General features: G+C 44.3%; 1 protein-coding gene across 1 annotated transcript in view; it reads right to left on the bottom strand.

Annotated features, from left to right (window-relative positions):
- Positions 1–24,811, bottom strand: part of SH3TC1 (SH3 domain and tetratricopeptide repeats 1) — a 328,239-nt gene that overhangs the window by 235,538 nt on the left and 67,890 nt on the right. The gene's annotated exons all lie outside the window — the stretch shown is intronic.

Below are 24,811 nucleotides of genomic sequence, written 5' to 3'. Positions count from 1 at the left end.
TAACCCTCGGATTGTGAATCTTACTCAATGGCTTGATATGTTTTTTCAAAGAAGTCATATTAACACACTCTTCATTTGCATATTCCTTTTTGTTAAGAGTGGAGAAATGTAGCATGTTGGTGCTGAAGGATATGTTTCTTTGAGACTTATGGGCATATTCAGAGCCCAACACGGTGTAAGAAAATGAGCTATTAGTTGTGCGCAAATCCTGCATTAAGTAAAAGGTCAGGTCCACAATTATTCTCTTACTGGGAACCAAGTGCCCCATTGTGGCACTTTACTCTCTCAGGGTAGCAAAGCAGAGCAAGTCAAGGCCTACTCAGGGAAGAAGGTGTGGGCTAGCAATCCTAATTTTCTGCCATGCAAAAAAACTCAATACATCATTGTTCAGTCAGTGCTTTTTCTTTGAAAAAGCAAACGTGCATTTATTGCACACACACTACTGAATTCTACAAACTAACCTACAAATATATACGGTCAATGAAAATCCCTTTGGTGACATTTCAAATCATATTTGATCCCTCGGGGGCCATGACCCCATAATCACAATACCCGCCCCCACCTATATCAGATGTAACATCACTATTTAAAGGGGTATCATTTTAAATAAAACAGGCCATTTGGCTTTATCAGGGGGGTCCCGACATCAATATAAAGCCTATTGACTTTGTGAAGGGGTCACTGCATTAAAATATAAGGCAAGCCTATTAGCTTTGTCATGGGGTCACCACATCAAAAAAGAAAACCTATTGGCTTTGTCAAAGAGTCACCACAACATTGTATAAGGAAAGTTTATTGGCTTTGTAAATGGGGTCACCACCTTCTAAAAACACTAACTATGTTAGAATTCACCATCATACCCATAGATTTAATAATAATAAACAATTCAATAATTACCATAAAGAAAAGCATTGCAATGTCTCTCAATAGTCATTGATTATAAAGTATTTTGAATTAAGTACCATAAATCAAAAGAACGTGTCAGGGTCTTTCATTGACACATTCAGGCCACAGAACTGACCACTAGGATTCAGGCCACACAACTGACCACTATGATTCAGGCCACAGAACTGACCACTAGGATTCTCTGCACTACCAAGTTGTAAAGCAAAAGCTACAGCACTGAGAATGTTTGGAAAATAATTAAGCCTCTAATGGGGCCATGCTTTCTAGCCCCGGGAGAGTTTGGGTCTGGCTTAAAATATTTCTGGGAGGTGCTCTGCTCCTTGCAGCCCTCACATTTTCCTGAGAGGAAACTGGCAGTGCCCTTGCCCCTCCTTGGGGCACCACAAAACACACAATCAGGTAGATAAACCCTCATGGGGCATTATGGGACACTCCTTGACTGGGAGCAGTGCATATATAAGGAGCGTCATCATTCCACTCTCTGTTCACTTTGCGGACGTGCGCAGCATGTCTCCTGTTGTGTTAGGGTGCTTCAGTCCCAGCCGTAAGGTTCATTGGGGCAGCTAGAAGAGCCCACTCCAACACTGCACTGCTGGCTCTTTAGCACCCGCCTCGGGCAGGAGCCAACAATCCTCTCTTGGTTCTTCGACTCAGGCAGGAGCACCACTGAAGCAGTGTATGAACTCCAATGCGGCGGGAGCACAAAACACATTCTTCTGCTCCCGTCCACAGGTGGAAACAAAGCAGACCTGCCCGTCCTAGTCCGGGGAATGGGGTCCCCGGGAGTGGTTGTTTCCTGCTGCTGTCCGCAGACCTTTTGTTGTTGAATCTGGTATTGCGCACTGGCCCAGAGGGCCATCTTCTATCTTTCAGCGGCCCAAGAGAGATGGGGGACCCGGGGCAAATAGCATTTCGGAGAGGGGGCCCCCGTGCACTCCTGCTTAAAGAATTGAAGTCTGTGCCGACCACCCGCCCTAGCCCACTCCGGTGGTAATTAAAGAACATTGCTTTGGAGTCACACTCACTCATTTCTTTCACTAAAGCAAGAATCTTCGAGCTGGCATATTACGGACCCTGATGGGACGATGTGGAAGAATTTTCCTCACTCTACTACTGGTGGTGAGCTCTATACAGCCACCTGGAGCATCCCAACTGGCCTAAAAAAGAGTGCACTTTGCAGGGAACTGGTTTTACTGGCTCCCTGCTCCAGCCTCCTCCTCTGCCTGGGCTTCCAGGGCCAGCTGGTGGAATAATCCAGTCCTGAGGTCAGTTGTAGGCAAAGCCCTTAGTCCAGCAGGGGCATCAGGTGGCTTCTTCTTCAAGCTGTCTATGAGTCTGGTGTTGTGGCCATCCAGGTTCAGGATCTTGCTCTTTGGCTCTCCCTTGACCTGTGGTTTATAAGTGCAGGTGTAAAGGTCTAGATACCAGGCGTCTCTGGACAGTCCTAGGGTTCCACAGCATCCCTCCATCCCCGTCCCAAACCTCCTGCACAGCATTCTGGGACAACCCAATACGGCAGAATCCTTGTTACTGTGGACAGAGCTATGATAATGGACAACCTACCCTTGTGGTCTCTCAAAACAGGTTCTGGGGTAGCTCTACCATTTCACTGGGTTTTGAGCCAAGCTGGCTAGCAGGACAATAGAGAGAGCAGGCCCAGGAGTCAAGTTCATCTGCCTTTGACAGGGGAAGTCCCTTTGAAGTTAATGAAATCACTGTGCACAATCCCCAGGTCATCCTGTCAAGGAGTGAAACTTCCTCCACACGCCCACAACCCTTGCTACACTGTTTTAGAGCAATACACAACACACTACAGAGGAGTCATCAGCAGTCATGAGAAAGGGATTTGGAGCACCCTGCTGACATGTCACAGCTGAATTACCTCATGCATCATGGTCGATGTGGTTCAGTGTTACTCGCTTCACACACAGTTCTCACAGTTTGTTGGCCAGTGCCAGTACCAGTATTCTTTTCAAGTGTATCCCCAGACACATGTTTCTAGATTCCTCTTTCATCAGTGGGGAAAATGTTCATAGGTCGCTGGACGTGCTGCCGCAGTTTCCTCAGGGTTAGTGCCACTCTCAGCACGCAGGTGCTCACAGAGCTCGTCAGCTCACGGCCCACGGGAGCCATCTTAAACAGTCAAAGGGATTTGGAGCACCCTGCTGACACGTCACAGCTGAATTACCTCATACATCATTATCGATGTGGTTCAGTGTTACTCGCTTCACACACAGTTCTCACAGTTTGTTGGCCAGTGCCAGTACCAGTATTCTTTTCAAGTGTATCCCCAGACACGTGTTTCTAGATTCCTCTTTCATCAGCAGTCATGTGACACTGAACACTGGCTGAATGGCCTTTTGGTTTTAGGCAGGAAAATAACAACTTTCTAAAAGTGTAATTTCCGAAATAGTGAATTAAAATCAGACTTGACCATCAGATTGGAATTTAAATTACTATTTAAATGACTCCTTTGACTATTTCTCTAGCTGCTACCAATACAAATTTAGCATCTAGTACATGAAACGCTGTAGCCCAGTGTTCCCCTATGCAAGCAGCCAGACTTACTACAGTGAAAATAGTTTTGGGGAATATTTCACTGGAAAGAACATGTTCAACATTAATTTCGACAAGTCCTACTTTTGAATATCATGCACGTGCCTTTATGGGCAATAAAGCCTGCTAAGAGGTGACGTATTAATATTAAGAAAGTTTAGCCCTGTCAAAAGCATTTTTTTTTTACATGTCGAATTTGTAGTTCAAAACTGCCACAGACAGGTTACCGGTGTGCAGCTATCAGGCTGTGCATGACGGTATTCTCGCACGTGCTACCCACACACATGCCTGTACACACTTGTTTATATGTAACCAGAGCAGGGCCCATTACCCTAGCTGCACTGCAGCAGTCTGATCCCAAAAGGAGGATACTGGTGGTAAACATGTGCAGTTGAATCTGGCCTGCTTGCAAAGATTATGAAGGTGACACATTTTGCAGATTTGTGAAGTTGTAAAGTTTGTCACTTCAGAAAACCTCAACAAACACATTATTTCACACCACACGGTATTGTTCATTTTCTCACACTAAATCCAGTTTTGTGGGTTTAGGTTCAACTGTAATGAAAGTCTACCTACTATGTGAGAATTTATTGGCTAGAAAGAACCTTGATTTGAAATTCTAAATTAGGGTTTTGTCATGTGGAAATTTTAGAGAAAGAGAAAAATAATAATCTATTTTAACCTCTACGCAGTGCATATGGAATAGATATTATTTGCAAACGTGGGAATGAATCAGATGCTTGTTTTCATAAACAGATAACTTTTTGTAGGAGAATTTAGAAACAGCATTAAAGTGAATCACTGGCCTGAAGCATATCCTTGCTATTGCAAAACCTACAATTTTATTTAAAACTAAAATGTTCCAACTGCTTACAAACAGCGCACTGTACCAATATACTGTATATGGGTTGCTAGGTATCTTTTGCTATTATATGTATTTTCTGTACGAAATAACTTTAAACACTGCTATGATCCCCTTTGATACATGCCAAGGGACTTATTAAGTAAGAGTTTGGCAGTCCAAGGACCGATGTCCCAGCGGTGGTGGTCCAACGGTAGTGAGCCTTCCGCTGTACTACGGGCTGGGGGTGTTGCCTGTGCAGGGACTGCTGCTGGACTGCCGGCACCGCTAGCAGACCACCGGGTTCCCGGTCGGGGAGAAGGCAGCCTCCACAGAGGAGCAAGCCAGCCATCCGTATTATGAGTCGGATTTCCCACTGGCCAACCGCGGCAGTCTGACTGCCGGCTAAAGGTCGGCAGAGACGAAGGATTTGGGGTGCTTACTCACCGCTTTCCTATTCTTCACAGCAGATTTCGATGTGGATCCCTTTCTCTAGGTCCCCCTACACAGGAACATCTTCATCCCAAGGAAGGTGGCCTTGTCAGTGGCTAAATACAGGTAAGTGCACTGGAACCACCTAACCATTACCAGGATTGCCCACATATCTGTCAGACTCTGTCAATGTGTAGGTGGTATTTTTCAACATTTATCATGCATATGTGTGCTTCCGACACATATGCAGTCGGAATGTACACACAGACATCAATACATATTGAAATACATTGCCAACCACACCGCCGCCCTCCAGCAAACTCGTAAAGGGCTGTTGGACGGCCAATGACGCATCAGTCTCCTGACAGTCACGGATGCGGTCCTACAGCAGTCAGACGGTAAAACTCGTAATAAAGCCAATAGTATTCCTGATCAGGTTCGTACGTAGTGTTTCATCACATTTTATATATAGCATGCGAGATCTTGGCAGCATGTATCACATGCGTAATCATGAAGGTTATGTAAATTATGCTTGCCCAGGCATCCCAGCAAACAGTTTTTCTCTATGTATCTCAAGAATATCATGCAGTTCTGCATCTATAGTTCTAGACTGCTTCACCATGTATCTTATGCACATTTTGTGTGCCCTGGCATTCAAGAAAAATGTGGTTCATAAAGTATGACAATGTGCTCCATCATATATTATACGAATAGTGTAGCTCGCTAGATGGTCCAGCAAAAAGTGCATTACATAGTTTCTTATGGTATATATACAGGGTAACTGGGAAATTTCCTCATCCTTTAAGTTTCATTCTTATGTGTTACTCTAGTTTAGTGCTCTGTGTTGCTTTTTAGCCATTGTGTACTTTGTAAGTTCCCGTGCACTGGACTTCACATGTATTGTACACAGAGTAGAGCTGTCAGTGTCAAGTACAGTTTATCTTACTATGTACCTTATGAATGATTGCTTTTCTAGGGTTTAATGCATGGTGAGTTACCATGAACAAGATTCTCAAACCTTTGTTTATCTCTGGAAAATGTAGGAGTAAGTCATTTGTACTCAAAGAAAAGTCTTTGTGACTCTGGCTTTTTATTTTTAAAGAGCAGTAGCCTAGCCAAGGTCCACAGACACAAGGGGACTCATTCACAAAATAAATAATTTACAAACATATCAGTAATGACATATGTACTTCATGGCTACCCATGATCATAACTTATAAATCTTTAAATGATTTGCAAACATTTCTAACCTATGCATGCATAAATTATGCATCTACGTGAACGTTAGTAAGTTAATGGTATTCATGAACTTTTTTAACGCCTGTTTTGCTGACTGTAGTGCATTTGCTCTGTACATTTTTTATAGCATGAATGTTTAGAGTAAAAATTAAAAACGTTGGACTGAGCTCAGTCAAAACCCTTCACTGGCTCCCCGTTCATTTCAGGTCCCAGTTTAAACTTGCCTGCTTGGCCTTTCGGGCGCATGCCCGCTCCGCTCCTCTCTTTATCAACTCCCTAATCTCTTCTCACGCCCCCAGCCGCTTTCTTCGTTCGTCTTCTCTATCTCTTCTTCACGTCCCCCGCTTCCGTAAATCCCGCACCGGAGGCACCCGTTTCTCGGTGCGGGCCCCCCAGATCTGGAACACTCTCCCCCTCTCTATTCGCTCCATTCCTATCTTCTCACACTTTCGTAAAGCTCTCAAAACTTTCTTCTTTCTTCAGGCTTTCCCTGGCTAATTCCACCGGGCCCCTTGGCAGATGTTGATGTGTTCCTTAGCGCCAGGAAGCCGCTTGGCCGCAGTGCGCTTTAGAAGTTTCTTTTCATTTCATTTCATTTCATTTCAGTCTGAAATCAACCTGGTGAAGTCACCCCCCCTTCTTCCACTTCCCAAGCCCTCCCGCTGTCTGCACTACCTAGTATGTCTTTGCTTTCTAAGTGACATGAGCACATACATATACATACACGTTAAAATAGCAATATTTGCATAGTGCACTAATGCAAAGTGAGTTCTCAAGACACTTGCAAAACAGTTGTTCCCTGGAAAGGAACACTAAGAAAAAAAAATGCATTTTGAGATTCATCCCTGAAGAGGTTTCTCATGGAGCTGATCTCCAAAGCGACTGCACAGCAGAACTCTGAACGTGAGCAGCAAAGATTTGAATATACTGGAATGTAACAACACATCCCTGCAATGGATGAAGAATTGTAAGCAAGAGATGCATGTTGATCTCGGCCTATTCATTCACACTACTGCAATCTACATGTGGAACTCCCTTAAACTGTTTATCCAATCTGAATTCAACAGCACGGAATTCTGAATCTAAAAATCTCTCAAAATTCACTTTTCCTTTCCCACCATCCTTTTGCAAAAATCCCCGGCTGTAGATATTCAGTGGCATTAGTGATAAAATGAATAAATATAACAAACATGAGTGAAAAAAGTGAGTGAGTGAAAAAGGCTTTATTTCGATACGTAAATATCTTAAAAGCAATACATTACAAAATGCAATTTCAAGAATTAAAAAAATGACATACAGTTATAATTTCATAAAACAGTCAGATAAAAATACAATAAATAATTAAAATAAGATTAAATTGAGATGGAAAGCCTTTTTGCTCGAATCATCCAAGCCCATTTTAGGAATTTGGAGAATAAAAGGGGAAGTATCAGTTAATAAAATGCGGAGAGCCACCAAATGTTGTCTAGTGCCAAGGAGCCTGCATAGGGGTACCAGCCAGCGCTTCCTTGGGGCACGGTAGTCGGGACATTCAAAAAGGAAGTGTGCCACTGTCTCAACCCTTGTAAGACATACCGCACAGAAAGCTGAGGGCTGAGCCGTTGGGGATCTCCACCTAGACACCAAGTCAGCCAGAGGTAAGGTGCCCACTCTGAGTTTAAAATAGAGGGCCCTATCCAGGGGAATGGAGATTAAGTCCAGGTAGGGCTCAAGTGCTACAACGTCTTTAATTCGTAGAAATGCAGCGGTTGAATTGCAATGGCGGGGATAGCAAATGAGTTTGTTGGTTACCCAGTCCCAATATATCTTTTTTAGGGTGGCTTTTGGAGGGGCAGAGCGGGTAACCCAGCAGTCTTCCAGTCTTCCAAGCCCAACTCCACCAGGAGGCTCGATGTCTCTTAACCATTTTATGCGATGCCATCCTTCCATTGCAATTACTTCAGACAGGCCAGCTGCGTAGGAGGCTAGCTCCGGTACCCTCCATGAACGGGCCCACAAGAGCAGAGGCCGCAATCGCGCCTGGTCCGTGATCGATTTGCAGCCCGTGTCGAGAAGCACTGGGACAGTAGGTGTGCTTGTTGGAAGTAGCAAAAGATCTTTCAAAAATTTGTTTTCTGCTTTACCCAGTGCCTCTTAGTTTGTGGAGCCCCACAACTCCGCCCCATACAAAGCCGCTGGAACCCCTCTGGCTTTGTAAATGTCTATTGCTGGGGAGATACAATGTTTAGAGGAAGAACGATGTTCCCTGAGTATGGCACCCGCCACCCTTTTATGGTTAAGTAACATCTTATTAATGTGTGGGGTCCAACTCATAGAGTTACTAAGGCGAATCCCCAAGTAATCAAACTCGAGGACCCTTTCCAGTGCGACAGAATTTAGAAACGGGGGTGGCCCAGGGTTTTTTGGAGGGTTCATGGATAGAAATTTAGTCTTGTCCACATTAATTATGAGGCCCCTGAGGGAGCAAAACTCCTGGAAACGAGTGAGGAGCTTTTGGAGACCCTGCGGTGTTTTGGCGATGAGCAAGGTGTCGTCGGCAAAGAGCAAGGTTGGTATCCGGGTGCCCGCCAGGGACGGGGCGTCTGCGGGTTCCTTAAGCAGATATTCAACCACACCATTCACATATAATGAGAATAGTGTGGGGGCCAGCACTCAGCCCTGGCGGACACCCCTTTGCACTGGGATTCTGTTGGTTTTCTCCCCGTCCTTGCCCCACCGCACCTGTGCATAGTTATCTGAATGGAGTTTGACAAGAAGCGACAGGATGTAGGCGGGTAGTCCCAGCCCCTGCAGGACCCTCCAAAGCTCCTCCCTTGGTACCAGGTCAAAGGCAGTCTTCAGGTCAATAAAGGCCAAATAAAGACTGCCCTTGCCCAGCACCACCACCTTCCAGTACAGGAGGGTCAACCTAAAAGCTTGTTCTATCGTCCCCGTACCTGTACGAAAGCCCGCCTGGAAGTCTGACAATATCTTGTGTTCCTCAGCCCATTGGAGGATCCTCCCCAGAATTGCTTTCCCTGCCACCTTTTGAGAAGAGTCGATCAGACTGATTGGCCTGTAGTTGGCGGGCTGTCCCGACATCCCTTTTTGTAAATCGGGACAACCTCCGCCCCTTCCAGGAATCAGGTACTGATGCACCCCTCATAATTGCGTTTAGTAAAGTGGCAACCAGTTTGCCCCATACCTTGGGATTGGCACGGAGCAAATCACCGGGTATCCCATCAGGCCCCGCAGCTTTTAGTGGGACCACCGACTTGATTACTGCTTCTACCTCCCTCTCGGTGAAGTCATCCGTATCACTGACCATTAGATCGTTCACCTGGGAAAAGGAATCGCTAAGAGCCCCTACAGGGTGGGAGTAAAGAGCCTCAAAATGAGTATACCAGAGGTGGGCGGGGATGTTGCAAGTAACAAGCGACCAATCTGGCCTATTCTTGTTCTTAATCAGACTCCAAAAGCTCCTTGCGTCCTTTCCCTTACTTGCGGTCAAAAGATCTTCCCAAAACTTTACCTCCCATTCGTTTTTAGCCGCCTTAATGGTCAGGGAATATTCTTTCCTGGCTGATCTAACAGCAATTTGGGACTTAGATTTAAGTATTACAAACATATTTTGGAGGAGGGTACCTGGTATGCTTGTAAAAATGTGTCAACCTATTCTACAAGTCTGTTTGTTCCCCTCCAATGTGTACACTTGTGGGTGCCAAACTCTAATAATTAATTAAGTTTACCCCGTTATTTTCAAAACACCCCAAGTTTTACCATGGCAGCTCGGCACCTTCACTCTAGTTGATCTAGAGACTAGAAACACCGCCCACTTCTCTCGACCCCATCCAATTAGTAGAGTAAAACAAATACAATCAAATAGCAACTTAGACCACCCAATAATTGAGTTGTAGATCAACAATACGGTTTAAAGATTTATTACATGAAATCTGTTTGCACATTACAGAAAATACAATAAGAAATGTCACATAGATTCATTTACAGAAATACAAACTAAGCATCAGAAATATATAAATCCTAATAATCAACTATTCCCTAGGTTTAAGCATCATACTCATAAAGAGTTCTGACAGCATTCTATGTACGGAAAATCACAACAAAGTCCGACAGAGTTTCAGCAGTAAAATAAGAAGTCGCCCCCAATTCCTAAAACCAGGGGGTTTTATACACTTTTTATGCATACGAAGTTAGCAAAACTGCAGATTCAGAATAGCATGATCATAGCTCAATTTGGCCAAATCAGAATAAAGAGCATCACAAGCAATGTTTATTCTTAAGGTAAGGTAAATCTCCCCTTGTTCTCTCAGCAACTGCAGTCTGGATATGTGGAAATACAATATGATTTTTTTTTCTAGACATGAATGAGCAGAAGGAGCACGGAGAATGAAAAAACAGAAAAAAGCATAAATTTCAAATAAAATGGTGTTTCACAAAAAAAAAAACTAAACATTAAATTTTTCTATTGATTGAAGTGCAATATTATCAGTTCACCTGTTACAACTATAAGCAAATTTAAAATTAGAAACACATACAAATAATTAGTCACATCCACAACCCCCCCTCAGATTATTTTTTATTAATAACTTAAAAATAAACAAAAGATCATTTAGTAGACGGCTTCAACTTTTTAGGTAGTTGATCGCTTTCCTTCATCATCTTTAATTGTTGATATACTCTATCCTTATTGTCTTCCATTTCCAAGTCCACAGATTATTTCCTCTTTTTAGAGTTAATCATATATCTCTGTGTTTGTTTGTTTATCCTACATTCTAATATCTTAATCAAAAGAAATTGCACAAATCATTATGATCATTACAGGTGTTAGAATTGACTTAAGAACGCTTCCACCAATATTACCTTGCAATTTACCTGTTCTTCCAAAAACCTCCCCAATTCCACCAAATCATCCTACCCAAGAACTTGGCGGGTTAAAATAAGACATTTTCCCACACACACAATAAATCCCTCTCATGATAGGTTCTTCTTCAGTTAGAGGAGTTCTATTAATTTTAGAAGATCTATCACATTTGATCCCTCCAACAAATTTTGCCTTGTCTTCTTCTATTGAAAACAACCTTATAATACACAATTCCCCCCTCCTTTCCTGCTCTACTGTCAATTTAGGATGTACACTAGATAGTCTAAATTCTTTCTCTTCTTTCATTTCCTCAATAACAACCTTCTGTTCCTCTAAACTTTTTACAGCTATTATTCCTCTAATATAATTATGCTCCTCATCACTCATGAGACACAAATACTCTTTTACCAAATTAGGTATTATCGTGCAATAACTCTCAAATATTCACCATATTTAAGTTCACTATGATCTTCTCTAATACTCAGATTCTCCAAGGACACCTTTAAATCAGTCAGATCAGGAGAAAGAAACCTTTCATGATTAATAACAGCAACTAGAACATTCCAGAACAACACATAAGAAATTGGTAGATGGGTATAGGTTGAACATTCCCCAGCAGATTTTGAGAAATGAGTGCACATATAACAACCACTCACTCTCATAATTTCTACATTCTCCTTAACCATTTTAGTATACACGTCATCATTGAAATCAATTCAATGCTCTTTATGTACTGCTAGAAACTTATGATTATCATGATTTGTTATAACATCAACATTTTTATTATTACACCATGAAACCTCTCCCAGAGGAGACATCAGGCACAACAACAGTCCAAGTAATGTTAGTAGTGTTGTAATCAACAATATGATCACTACAATTTTCTAGCACTTGCTGCTACCCATCTTCCCGAAGAAGAGTGTCAAAACAAAACCTTTGTGGCAAAAGCAAAAATGTTAAACAAAAATGTTCTTCTCACAACATACATTTTCTTTTTTTAAGTACGGTCAAGTGACTAACCAGTGTATTTCAGGTTCAGTCTCTGGAAAAGAATTTAACATTTTTGAGAATTAATTTTTCAATCTAACTCTGCCTTTTTTATTTTAACTCAGTCTCTTTTTTATAGTGGTTCCTCCTCAATTTCAATTTTAGACTCTAATTCACTCCCAAGCATTTGCTGCCACTCTGTCAACATGAAGTAATGCTCCTGGATTTTGTCTTCTTCTTCTGACACTGCAGCTACATATTCCCATTTAGGAGAGCATACTGCCGATTAGGAACTCTTTTTCTGTTTGATCCTTTTGTAGCTGGTGACAAACTTCCACTAGTGTCTCTGACTCAAACAGTCTTGTTTTCTTGTTTCTTTGTTTTCTCTGGTTCACAAGGCTTTCTTTTGCAAGTTCTTTTTCACTGGGATATCTTCAACTTGTTCTTTCTGAGCTGTTGTTTTATCTTTCTCAACTTCATCATGGCTTTGACTTGAGCTTACACTTGCATTTCGATTAGTCTTCTTCAGTAGCTCTATTCACAGAGACCCTTCTCTTTCCAAGAGGGGTGTTTTTAACTTTGATTCTCAGTTGTGACTTGTCATTGCTCTGATCAGACACTACTATGTCCTGCTGCCATGCATGCTTTGATCTTTTGCTTTGAAACAGCTCTTTACTTCTGTAGTTTCGGGTTCTTCATCAGAACTCTCGCACACCATAAACTTCACTCCTCCCATTTGTCTTTGAGATTATTCTCTATCTCTACCAGTTACTGCAAAATATTCACCCAACCCCCTCTCTAGATACAAGCTGCAAACTCGAGCTTGACAGATTCTCACTTTCAGCCACTTGGGTGTGCTGTGTATCTTGATCATTGGCTTTATTCACTGACTGAGCTACTCTTACTCTTTTCGTGTGAGCAGAGTGGATCCACTGAGGTACTCATGCACACTTGACTACTGTATTTGGCGTCAACATGACCTGGAAAGGCCCCTTCCATCTTTCGTCCAGGCACCCTTTTCGGGCACGCTTATGGATTATAACCCAATCGCCAGCATTCAGCTGTAGCATGGTATGTCTTTGCAGTCTTCTGCTGATACATTCACACAGTGAGAGACAGATTTCAGCTACAGCTTTGTAATACTCCAACATAATGTCATCTGGTATTGAAACAAGTACATCCAAAGGTACAAATGCAAGTTTGATTGCTGTTATAATAAACGTAGAAAACGAAGAAGGCCCATACATGTCAATCCCAAGTATCAGCAGAAAGTTGTGCACAGATGTATGTATTAAAGGAGAAATATAGGCCTAAGCTATCTTCCATAGTAGAATAGAAGAACAGCACAAAATGGAGTCAGGTCCCGGGAGGAGGGAAGTAGACGAGAGCTTCAGTACAATAGAGAAATAATATTAGACATAGCAGAAATGAAAAGTTACAAGCCCCCATTGTGAGAACACGTCTTTGAGAAAATATGTTGATAAGATAGTGCAGAAGCACAGTATGGGGGGAGATTAGACCTTATAGAACAGTATACATGTAGGGAGTAGAACATTGCTAGCCTTCAAAGAAAAATGCCAAGGACAACCGTTAGTGCAAGCGGTGGTGCAGACGCATAACCAAATAAAATCATTGCATTTCATAACCACATGATTAGCTTTTTTTGTAAAAAGTAGTGTTTTTGATATAATGTTGTGCCTAATTGATTATTCAAATAATGATGTACTTATGCTGTGTAAAAAAGGTATAAAAGAAACTGGTCTCCACACTGAAAGTTGAAGCTCAGATTCCAGTTCCACGGGACTGACCGGCCTTCCGCATACACTTATATTAAACTTGTACTACATTGCCACAGAAGTCCTGTTGTCTTTCTTTTCACCCAGAAATTTTTTTGGCAAAGCCAGACAGGATTTAATCTCGACTGTCACAGACTGCACCAGAGGGAAGAGCTGCCTGCCTTAGATTGAATAGAAGCTGTGCAAAAATCAGGTAAGCAGACGCCGAGTGTTATACTATTGTCTTCCTATTCAAAAGATGGGCAGGTAAAAGTCCCAGGTTGCCGTTAAAATGGGGGAGAAGAGATCAAGGTTCGTACCTTAAAATTTTAAATTACATGATTCTTTCGCAATTATAGTATAGAAATGCATGCATGGGGTTTTTCTTTTTCTGAAATGCAATGAAATGAAATGTGGTGATTACCGGCACATACCGGAAGACTAGCTAGTGTAAATTCCCCTTTGAAATAGAAGGCAAGAGACGCTCCTTCGGGTAGTGATCTAGAAGGCAATAGTGCATTACTCAGGAGAACAGCTCCTGGAAGGGACGCTCCTTCTGGGAGTGCTCTAGAAGGCAGTAGTGCATTACCTGGGAGAACAGCTCCTGGACGACACGCTTCTTCAGTGAGTGATCTAGAAGGCAGAAATGCATTACCTAGGAGACAGCTCCTGGAAGAGACACTCATTTGAAGTTATGTAGCAGGTAATAGTGCATTACCTAGAAGGAAACTCCTGGAAAGGAAATTCCTTTGGGAGTGCCCAGAGGTATTCCGATTACATCCAGAGGGCTAGTCTAGAAATAGTGATGGGACTGGGTAACAAGTGTGTGAAGTATGACGTGATAAAGAGACGGTCATTCGATCGATGCCAGCAGGCTTTACTCTAAATAAGTCAGACGTCCAGCTGCCAAAATCCCAGATTTAAGATATCTGGAAGGCTTCTTAAAGGAAAAGCGGCCAAGGCATCAGTTGGACAGTCTGACAGTTGGGTAAAGGGACAGCAAACTGCTGGTGTCAATTGGCTTTGCCCCTAATACGACCAGATCGTTGGTTGTGAATCCGAAAGGTGCATTCGTCGGAAGTGGATATCCCTCCATGAATAAGGATGACGACACAAAGAGTACATTTCTTTGCTTCTCCATTTTTTATTTTAACGTTTCTTAAGAGGGTACTACAGCTCTCCAGGCAATGCTAATGGATCACTTGCTTGCTACTTGTTCATCTGCAGTGTGCCGCATCCCACGTGGTCACTTCCTCTAAACCTCGAAACCACTATGGAATGCTGTTTCAATAATCTATCATTGCTTTACCCTTCCAAGATGGCCAACCCCTTGGTTCTAAATGTGGTGGCCATGCTTGAAGTTTAACCCCTTGCGTACCCATGACCACTCCACACTGTCATGAGCCACGGGCAGTGTGTGCTCATGACGGCGTGGAGCCGTCATGCAGCCGCCGCTCCTCCCACGCGGCACTAATTACCCGCCAGTGCGGGCAAATTAATGAGCAGGCGGGTCATGACGGAACCACGCCATCATAAGCACACGCCACCCGTGACTGATGAAGGCGTGAAGCCGTCATGAGCACCGAAGCGGCGTGCTCACGACCTTGCCCCCCCCCGCGCCATGGCAGAATTCATGGCGCAGGGAAGGAGTTAAAGCAATGATACAGACTATTTACAGTACCTTTGCCAGTTGGATACCCTCTACTATTTTTTTATTTTTATGTTGTTATTGCAAACAGATGCCGCTTTGTTTAGCTAGCTTCATGATTTTTTTTCTACCTGTATTCTTTTCATTTATTTTGCAAATGTTGTTGGGTTGGTGTGTGTTTTATTGCGGCTGTGTCAGAGGGTGAATGCAAGAATTATTCAGTGGATTGATGCATGAGTGCAAATATGAGAGACAATGTGTAACTATTTCTGTCATAGTACTCCAACTGTGACAGACTGTTTTCTCGGAGCGTCCCAGTAAGAATTTGCCATGAAAGTTCATTGCTCCTTTTCACATTAGTTGTTAAGGGCAAGCAACTAGGCCTGTAGGAATGGTGTGGAATATTTTGTGGTGAAGCATTATTTGTATTAATGCAGAGTTAAGGTGTATGGCTCAAGGGCAGCACTAGGCTGTGGTGAAGAATAATGCCACTCCTTAGAACTCATACCAGCGATACCATGTTCCCATCCCCACTAAGCATGATGATGCTTTGAGTCAGTGCTGGTGGATATTTGGAGGGGGATGTTGTAGTAAAGCACGCAGCACTTCTAAGTCCCCGACGGGGACATGAGAAAGAATACATGTATTGGGAGTAAACATAATACAGTCTGGAGGACTTCAGAGCAGTTTTGAGCTGTTGAATGCCCCTGCCCCCTATTCCTAGCAAACACACAGGTGACATGGATAAGCATATGCTATGAAGGAAGCCCAGTTATGAATGCTAGTTGCCGGGCGGCGAGCCCCCTCAACACTCGTCTTAGCCGGTGAGTGTCCTTGAGCACGCATGACTGAAAATGTACATCGCACCCCTCTCCTTGCTGTTTGGCCGTTCTGCCAGGATCTGGTCTCCAGCCCTTGATAGTGTCTATGTATGGTAGTCCTCCATGGCCTATACACTGAAGACCGCCATGCATACCACCCTCTTCTGCATGGATTACCAACTGCAGGTATGATATTCGTTGGGCTCTACAATGAGCACAATTTCTTTTCATCTGGTCACTGGGAGGCATTGTACACTCAGGATTGACTGACTGACCATTTGATCCAAGAAAAGCCAAAATCCAACTACTTTTTGCAGAAGTGGTCTCTGGCAAGCCTGGGAAGGATCACAGAGCCAAAGACTGGGACATGTGACATGGCAGAAGTTAAAATTGAATCTGTCCTAAGGATACACAGCTCCATCAAGGTGTCCATGTCAGAGGTTCAGGTAAGTATGGACAACATGAACCCTAAATGAGGCAACGTGATGCAGCATCCTCTTTGCCAAACTGAAGGTCTACCTGCTCTATTTAGAGTCAGGTGGACCTTTAGTATTTCAAGACTATTTTATCTCCACCACCCACATACACTTCAATGGCCCAACAGAGTAAGAGTCATTGAAGGTTTGGGCATTTAACCACTTACCCTATTTAGACTGGGCGGACAAGGGCCAGTTTTCACTGTTCGTCACCGGCAGGTAAAATCTGGTGTAAGGGACAGTGAAAACTGCAAAATGACCCCCATGCCGTGATAGAAAACCCCCGTGGTGAGGGGGTTCATTATTTTATTTTAATTTCAAAAACAAATTCTCACTTTGGGATTTTCTTTATGAAAATAGAAAACATTTTTTTTACGTTTGCCGCATGGCTCCATCATGTTGACAGAGCGATCCCTCAATTTTTCAATGCATTTACAGGAACCAACCACCTTCTTGGCAGTTCCTGTAACTGCTAGAGATGTCTGTTGGGCCGGCAGACATCTGCAAACTTGGAAGATAGGTACTCCCTCAGGGCGACAGAATACTTTACTCCATTGCCTTGACGGAGTAAATACCTGTCCACCCAACTTTAAATCAGGTAGAACTCTTGACCGGGTGAAGGTACGAAAAGTTTCTGCCTGATGAGAGGAATTTGGCAGCTGCAAAAATTTAATTTTCCAACTCTAAGATTTTCCTGCCAAAAATAATAGATTCAGCAGGACTTCATTCAGTGGCTATCCAAGTTTAAGAGGACTTTGGTGTATTCAGCCTTCAACGTTACCCCACTGGAGGATTTCATTAAAAAATAAGTCAAAAAGGTAAAACCTTTGACCAGGATGACCCTCTTCATGTATATGACCACAGCTCCCTCGCAGATGACCGGAAACTGAGCCTAGCTCCTAGTTAATTGCGATTTTTGAGTAGAGCTTGAGTTTTTCTCATCACTTTATGCCCTAATATTTGAAAAATTCATATTGCTGATCCCCCCTTATTAAAGTTGAGTTTTTTTGGTGTAATTAGTCTTATTACATTTTCTCCATTTTTTTTAAATAGGTTGTAGGATGTTTATTGTGCTGTTTTACATTTTTGACTATTTTAATATTACTAATACTCAACATATTTCCTTAGTTAAGCCTTTCTGCTCTGTGCCATAGCAACCAGGGGGTTTATTCAAGGCTAAAAGTGTTGAAACTGTGGGTTTGACCTAATAGGGTTTGGCAAGTTATTACTTGGGTAGGACTCACATCCTCCCCAAACAATGATCCATTATGTTATTGGGATGCATCAGGAATTACCCCTGTTGCCCCTGTTGTTCATTCTAACTCCATAACTATTGGCTCCCAAGATACATCAGTCAGATGCTATTGAGGAAATGGTATCCCCAGCCGGACCTCAAAATCTTGCTGTGTGCTGACAAGGTCACCTAATGCTTTTGAAACACCAACCTCAAACCCGGTATTATGTCTCTGATAGATGACTTCTCATTCTTTTTCAGACTTTGGACATGAATTAGAGTTTGCTGCGTGGGTACTTAATCACAAATTTGTGATGGGTATCCTGTCCGCCTTATTGCAAGTGCAATAGGATATAATTAGGGCTCCCGGTTTTATGGTATTTATTTTTTTGCCATTTCCGTCTGTATTTATCCATATTTATTTTTTGGGCATTTTTTCTGTATTTATCCACATTTATTTTTGCCACAAGTAAAAGGCAACGCTACAACTAGTATTTTTCCACATTTATTTAAATTGACAATGCACACATGGCACCCCTGACCATGAAAACCCAGGACAGATCCGACATATGGAAGCACTTGAGACACAGTTTAACTCCTTTCTTGACACCCAAGTGTCACCGACTATGGCAGGAACACCAAAACACATCATACCATCCATGAGACCTGCCAGAACTGACACTGCAGGGTGTTCACGATCTGTGGTGTGTAATATTATGAAGCGAATGTAGCGCCTTACCGAATAGGTGCTATAATAACTAGCCTCATAACTCTTGGTTTCCTTCGCAGTGTTGTATTTTAGCTGCCTTGTCTGCTACTATTGCCTTACCGGACTATTATTTTAAATGACATCACATATAAATGTATTGTCACTATGTCTTATGTGAGGCTCCTGTGGGTGAGTCCACAACATACAACAATAACCTCCAGAGTAGACCTTCTCGTCTAGTACACACATGTAGAGTAAGAAGTACAAAAGTAGTGTCTGGTGAAACGAACTGACATACAACAGCACCCGTGTAGTGACACACAAGTAAAGGGGGGTATCCAGCACCGATACCAGCTAGAAGCCAATGACTTCCCGAGAGCGCACCCACTGGCCCCACTGCTCGCGCCAGGTGCAGTCATTGGCCATGATGACGCTGGCACTGCACTCCCTCACTGGCCTACATGCACCAGGACAGCTCTGCAGAAAGCCACTTAAGGAAATGTATTTAAAAACACCGACACAGTTCGCCAGCTTCCAGGCAAACGATAATGCAAAGCGCAAGTTTGCATTAATGAATTCCACGTAGTTACCTGACACACACGAGATTTGTTTGCGAGATGCTGAACATCAGGTGCGGTTGCACTAACGAGGAAACCCAGGAAAGAAACTGTCCCCTCCGCTCAGTTCTCTCGGCTTGTCTTGTAACGTACGGTGTGGGGTGTACGGTTGCATGTGCAGATGTGCAATTGTGAGTCCACATCCCCTGCATGTATCCTAATGCTGGGAAGAAATGCACTGTCCCGTGGGCTGGTGGGCATTCAGTCTGAGCGCTCATTCATGGCACATTGGTGCACCTGCAGTTTCAGGAGTGTGTGATGTACGCTTTCCTGGCACTTTAGGACGGACTGAGGCCTCCCTTGACGTGGCTTCAGTCACAGCCTGCACCTACCATTGTGGAGGGTTTTAGGCCTTCCTCAGGGGACGGGGTGCAGGTTGCGCACGCGCACACCCTGTTACAATCCCAGATTCACTAAGTATGCACATGTTCACCGCATCTTGAATGGCTGGGCACTAACTGAACTGCCCCTGTGGTGGGCATGTGCATCCACTCCCGTAGGACACCGGGAAGTGAGCTAATGTCCATCGCACTGGAGCATTTTCACCAAACCCCTGGGTGTGTGTGTTGGCCATGTGCCTGAGTCCGCGTCCGGGAGGGTCCCTCCTGCAGTGCAAAGGAGGTCTAAACCTTTTATCTCTGTGTTAGTGCAGGGAGTAAAAGTGCTAAGCCTGCAATCGTTCAATGAATATTACATTAATGTTTCAATATTGCATTATTCACTGATCACAATTAGTAAAATAACGAAAGGGTACATTTAAAATTGTGCAACAAAATTAGATTGCATCCTAAGAATCATAAAACGTGCAAACAATGAGTACTTTAAAGTACTTATAAATACATTTGTGTAGTCAATTCAATGCTTATTGTGCATTAAAAATAATAACAGGATGAACATGCCAGCGCTCACCTGAAATCTACGTCACCCACAGTCAGCATTAATTCACTCGGTCGGTTCGCAGGATGATTGATTAGGTTAGGCAGCAGTCGAAAGCCAGCAGCTCCCTCTACTACAGGCTGCCAGGCAGCAGGCTCTCGACAGCGGGTCTTCCTCCCGGGACAGGAGCTGCTACTACTTAACAGCAGGAGCCTCAAACAGGCCAAGAAAGAGCCGGTAAACAGACAGTAACAAAGAGGAAATGATCACACACCCCAGCCTCCGTTCTGGGATGAAATCTCCCAAGCAAGGCTTCAGGGCATGCCGATTGTCACTCACAGGGGAAAATATCAATTGTTCTCCTGCTGCAGCACTGTGAATTGCTTAAAACGTGCACTGTATGGGGCCTGGGACCGGATGAGTCAGGGCGTTTGGGGAGGCTATGGCATGGAGTGAAAGAAGAATAAAGCCTCATTAACACGTAAATGGTCTTTCCAAAGACCTGTGAAGTACTCTGGTGTGGCTGTGTGTGCGCCTGGGAAGGAATTACCAGCAGCAGGAAGGGGGCTTGGCTGGATTCACGCATGGCAGCGTGGAAACATTTTCTAGTATTTTGCCATTTTTAAATATAAATACTGACAAAGGAAATATAGATTTCCGTCTGTATTTATATGTATAAATCCGTAAAAACGGAAAACCGGGAGCCCTAGATATAATGCACTTATATTAAGGTGGAAGGGATATCTGTTAGAACTGTGATGGAGTAACCCATCCGTCAAACTCTAAATCAGGCACATTGTATCAGTTGGACAAATAGTGAAGCTCCGCTTATGTCCAAGTTTATAGATAGATCAGTTCTGGTAGCACTCCCTTCTCAATAGGGCCTGCTTACGCTAAGATTCCTGGGTATCCTCATCTACACTGACCGTAGGGACATGGTCCAGGTCAAAAAAAGGGGGGAGGGGCTCTGCCACAATAAACATCTGCTGGTCCAATGGTGGGATCAAGACTGCAGCTCGTACTCTGGGGATGGTCCAAGCCATTAAAATAGTAGTAGAAACACGGTTTAATTACGGTTTCCATGTGCTCTCAATGCATGCACCAATCTCCAAGCTGTTGGAAATAGATTTTGTCATTAAAGGAATCTGTGTGAGGCTCTGCATGGCCAAGGCTCAGACTGTCTAAACATCAGCGAAGGAGTACTTCGGAGGAGAGACACGGCGAGGAAGCGTCGAAAAGGTATGTTTTTTGTTTTATTTTTTGCTGCCCCTTCACCAGCATCCTACAATGCCCCCTTCCACTACTGCCTCACCTCCCTATCTCCGATGCATGCTGGCCGCCGCTAACGTACCATATATGCGGTCGTATTACCTGCCACAGCCTCTGGCATATATCTCTCACTTGCAGCTGATGTGCCAGAAAAGAAATCCTGCTGACTGCAACAGTTGATCTGGGCAGAGTGCATGGTACACCACAAAAGTTGAAAGAATCATGCAATCTGATCTTGCCAGCACGCCTTTGGTTTTACATAATGCCCGAAAGCTCCTCAATTCTGAATGTTATATTCACAAATGTTCACCTCTCTGGGGTAATATGGGGTTTTGAATAGGGGGTCAGGCCCTCTTGTGCCAAACTAAGATGAAGCAAGTATCCATACCCTTGACAACTTACTAGACAATGGTAATTTAAAAAAAGTTTCAGAGACACCTGCTCAGAGTTTGGCCTACCCATACCCCCGATGTGAAAGTTTATTTGTTTGTCCTACTCTGTGAAACTCAGGATGGGGTCTCAATCAAAGTAACTTGCTGCTAATTCTATTCAAAATTGCTTCAAGGTCGGGAATAATTTTGGGAAGAGGTCTTGGGTTTAAATGACATTATCATTGATTCTCTTTTCCCGACACAGACAGAGAAGGCACCAAGGATTAGGTTTCAGGAGTATCGAATGCCCAGGGATTATCATTATCTCCAACACTATTCAACATCTTTGTCACCCCATTTGCACAATTCATTCGATCTCATGGTTTCTCTGCAATCTCTTGCGCGGATGGCACACAGATAGTGGTTTAATTTACATCAGAGTCAGATGGTGTGGCCAAATAATTTAACAACTGTATGGCACACATTACCAGATGGATACAGGAACATTATCTCAAGCTGAATGCTGAGAAAACAGAGGTTTTACTTTTTAGAAACACCTTTTTCTGGAACAATTCATAGTGGCTGGTCGCAGCTGGCCCGTGCCCATCACCAGTGCGAAAAGTAAAATATCTGGGAGTTATGTTCGATGATCAATTGTGTTTCTCAGAAAAGATCAATCATATTATATCTTCAATTTTTTATACCTTGAAGATAAAAAAAAATGATATTTCCATTCATCCCATTAGACTTACAAAAATGGTAATAGTTGCCTTGGTTCTATCAAAGATAGAATACTGTAATGCTCTTTATTTGGAAGCACAGAAGCAATGTAGTCAAAGCTCCAGTCTTTGCAGAATGCGGCAGCCCGCTTACTACTAAAAATTCCAAAATGTTGTCCCATATCATTGAGCATTAGCAACCTACACTGGCTGCCTGTCCGGCCTAGGATAACATTTAAGGCCTTAATTCTAATACGCAAGGCCCTCAATGGTTCGGGCCATTCCATCTTTCAGAAGTCACATGCTTGGGCGTCCACGGGGGGGGGCAAGGAGGGGCGTTTGCCCCCCCGGATCGCGAGGCCGTCCTGTGTGCAGCGCCCTCCCTTGGGGTGTTCAGTCGAGGTCCAGCTGCAAGGCCCGAGGCAGGCCCCACTCTCCTAGGCCATGCTGCCATGGGCTGAAAGGGTACTATGACCTCCGGATTCCTTTCAGCTGTGGCAGACTGGGCAGGGCTGGTTTTGTGGCCGTGATCAGCTTTCTTTGCTGGCAACTGTCTCTTTTCCTAATCGCTGCATCTGCAGATGCTTGAATTGGCCTTAGGTGTGAAGTGAGCCCTGCCCCTGTCATGCATGAATGAAAGGCAGAGCATCCTGCAGGGCTCACAACAAAAAACAATGGCAATCGGTCTCGCCATTTGGGATCTATATTTATTTATCTATGCAGCACATAAGCGGAGGTGGAGCGCGACACTGCATTTTCGCTAATCTGTGCAGAGGGCTTCTGCTGCCTCAAAAAGCCTTTTCCTTATTCATTCGCACTTACCCTGACTTCTAGTGCAAAGGTCAAGGCCATCTTAGGATGCTGAGCACATCTCTTGATCCTGAAACTTTTGAATATGCCAGTGTTCCTTGCATAGCGCCCAGCTGCTACTGGTTTGGTCTCACAGCGCTGCTGCCTTGTCGGAGGGATTACATTACAGCGCTTGCTATGCAAAAGAAAGCAGCACTACTCCAGATACATCATCATGTCCCTCTCTGTCCCTGAGCACAAGTGAGGGCACACGAGGCACAGCAGATGCCCGTGTGTGCACCAAGTGCTGACAGCTGCTTGAGCACCGACCAGACTCGCCCGTCCGTCCTGGTGTCCCTGAGCACTAGTGAGTGCATACGAGGCACAACAGATGCCTGTGTGCTTGCACCAGGTGCCTTGAACCAAGCTGGTCTATTCTGCGGTCCCTGAGCCCTCACCCCGTTCCCCATCCCCAGAGGCCTCTGTACACGGCAACACAGTGGGGCACTTACCAGTACTGCTATCATGTGCTTCTTGTTCCTTCCTCCTATGCCCACACCAGACACTTCAATGCAACCACGGACCACGCCACCCCCATTCCATTCCCCAGCTGCAACCTAGCGCACGGGGGGGGGGGGAGCACGCAACACCACCTCATTCCTGCCACTCACTACATAGCTACAGGCACAGGGGGGAGGTGGGTGGGGGGTCAGGTTATCGTTTATTGTTATACACCCTCGAACTGCAGCAAACAATAGGGATAGGGATGCGGGGAGAGGCAGGCGCCGACCATGGGAGAGACCTGGAGTGCGCCGTGGGTAGGGGGGGAGGCACAGGGACAATAAACCATGACCCAGCCTCTGCAGAACGAAAGAAGAAGGGAGCGTATTTAGCAGTCTCCGCGCACAGGCCCCCACCCAAACCTGAACGTCTTTTATTCGTTGAGCGTTTGCTCGCAGACAGCTTGGGAAGCATGCCCGGCGCTATCTCTCCAAGCACAGGCAATGGCACAGCGAGGACGGTGCGGGCGAGTGAGGCCTCTACGAGGTGATTACAGTCCCCGTAAGTGGGAAACGAAATTACCACAGACAACGGGTGGGGGCGGGATTAAACACAAACTATGGCGAGTGGTGGGTGGGAACAAAGTCGCTCGCATGCCACAGTCTAGGTCAGGCAAAACAAAAAGCGCATGGAGCCAGTGTATCAAAGAGAAAAAAAGCATTTACAAATACAATAGGGCTCGTATTTACGCGAGCCCTATTTCATTGTAAATAAAAGTGAGGTCATCCAAGAAGGCAGGAAAGGGAGTGGGTGGGGGGGTTATAGTGGGCAGAGAAGTGACGGATTGCGTGAGGGAACGGGGGAGGCAGGGGAACAAAACAGTTTTAAAAGTACAGGGACTGATAGCTATGGAAGGAGAAAAATTACGATATGGCCGTCAGGAGGCGGGATTAAGTTGAGGAAAACCAATCAGATTGCAGCATTTAGTTATTCGGCCAATCAAAAGGATAGGCGGAAAGTGGGCGGAGCTTCCTTCACTATACTGTATACACCATCTCTCAACGAGATAGCGCATGCGCTGCCTAGGCGAGACATAAACAGTCTCACAATCGGTGCTGTGAGGTAGAGTTTGATGTAAGAAGGGCAGAATCAGCAAGAGGAGAGGGAAGGCGGAAGGGGAGAGG

This window comes from Lissotriton helveticus, chromosome 2_2 (assembly GCF_964261635.1).
Source record: "Lissotriton helveticus chromosome 2_2, aLisHel1.1, whole genome shotgun sequence".
Classification (NCBI taxonomy): domain Eukaryota; kingdom Metazoa; phylum Chordata; class Amphibia; order Caudata; family Salamandridae; genus Lissotriton; species Lissotriton helveticus.
This window is presented reverse-complemented; position numbering and strand designations above follow the sequence as displayed.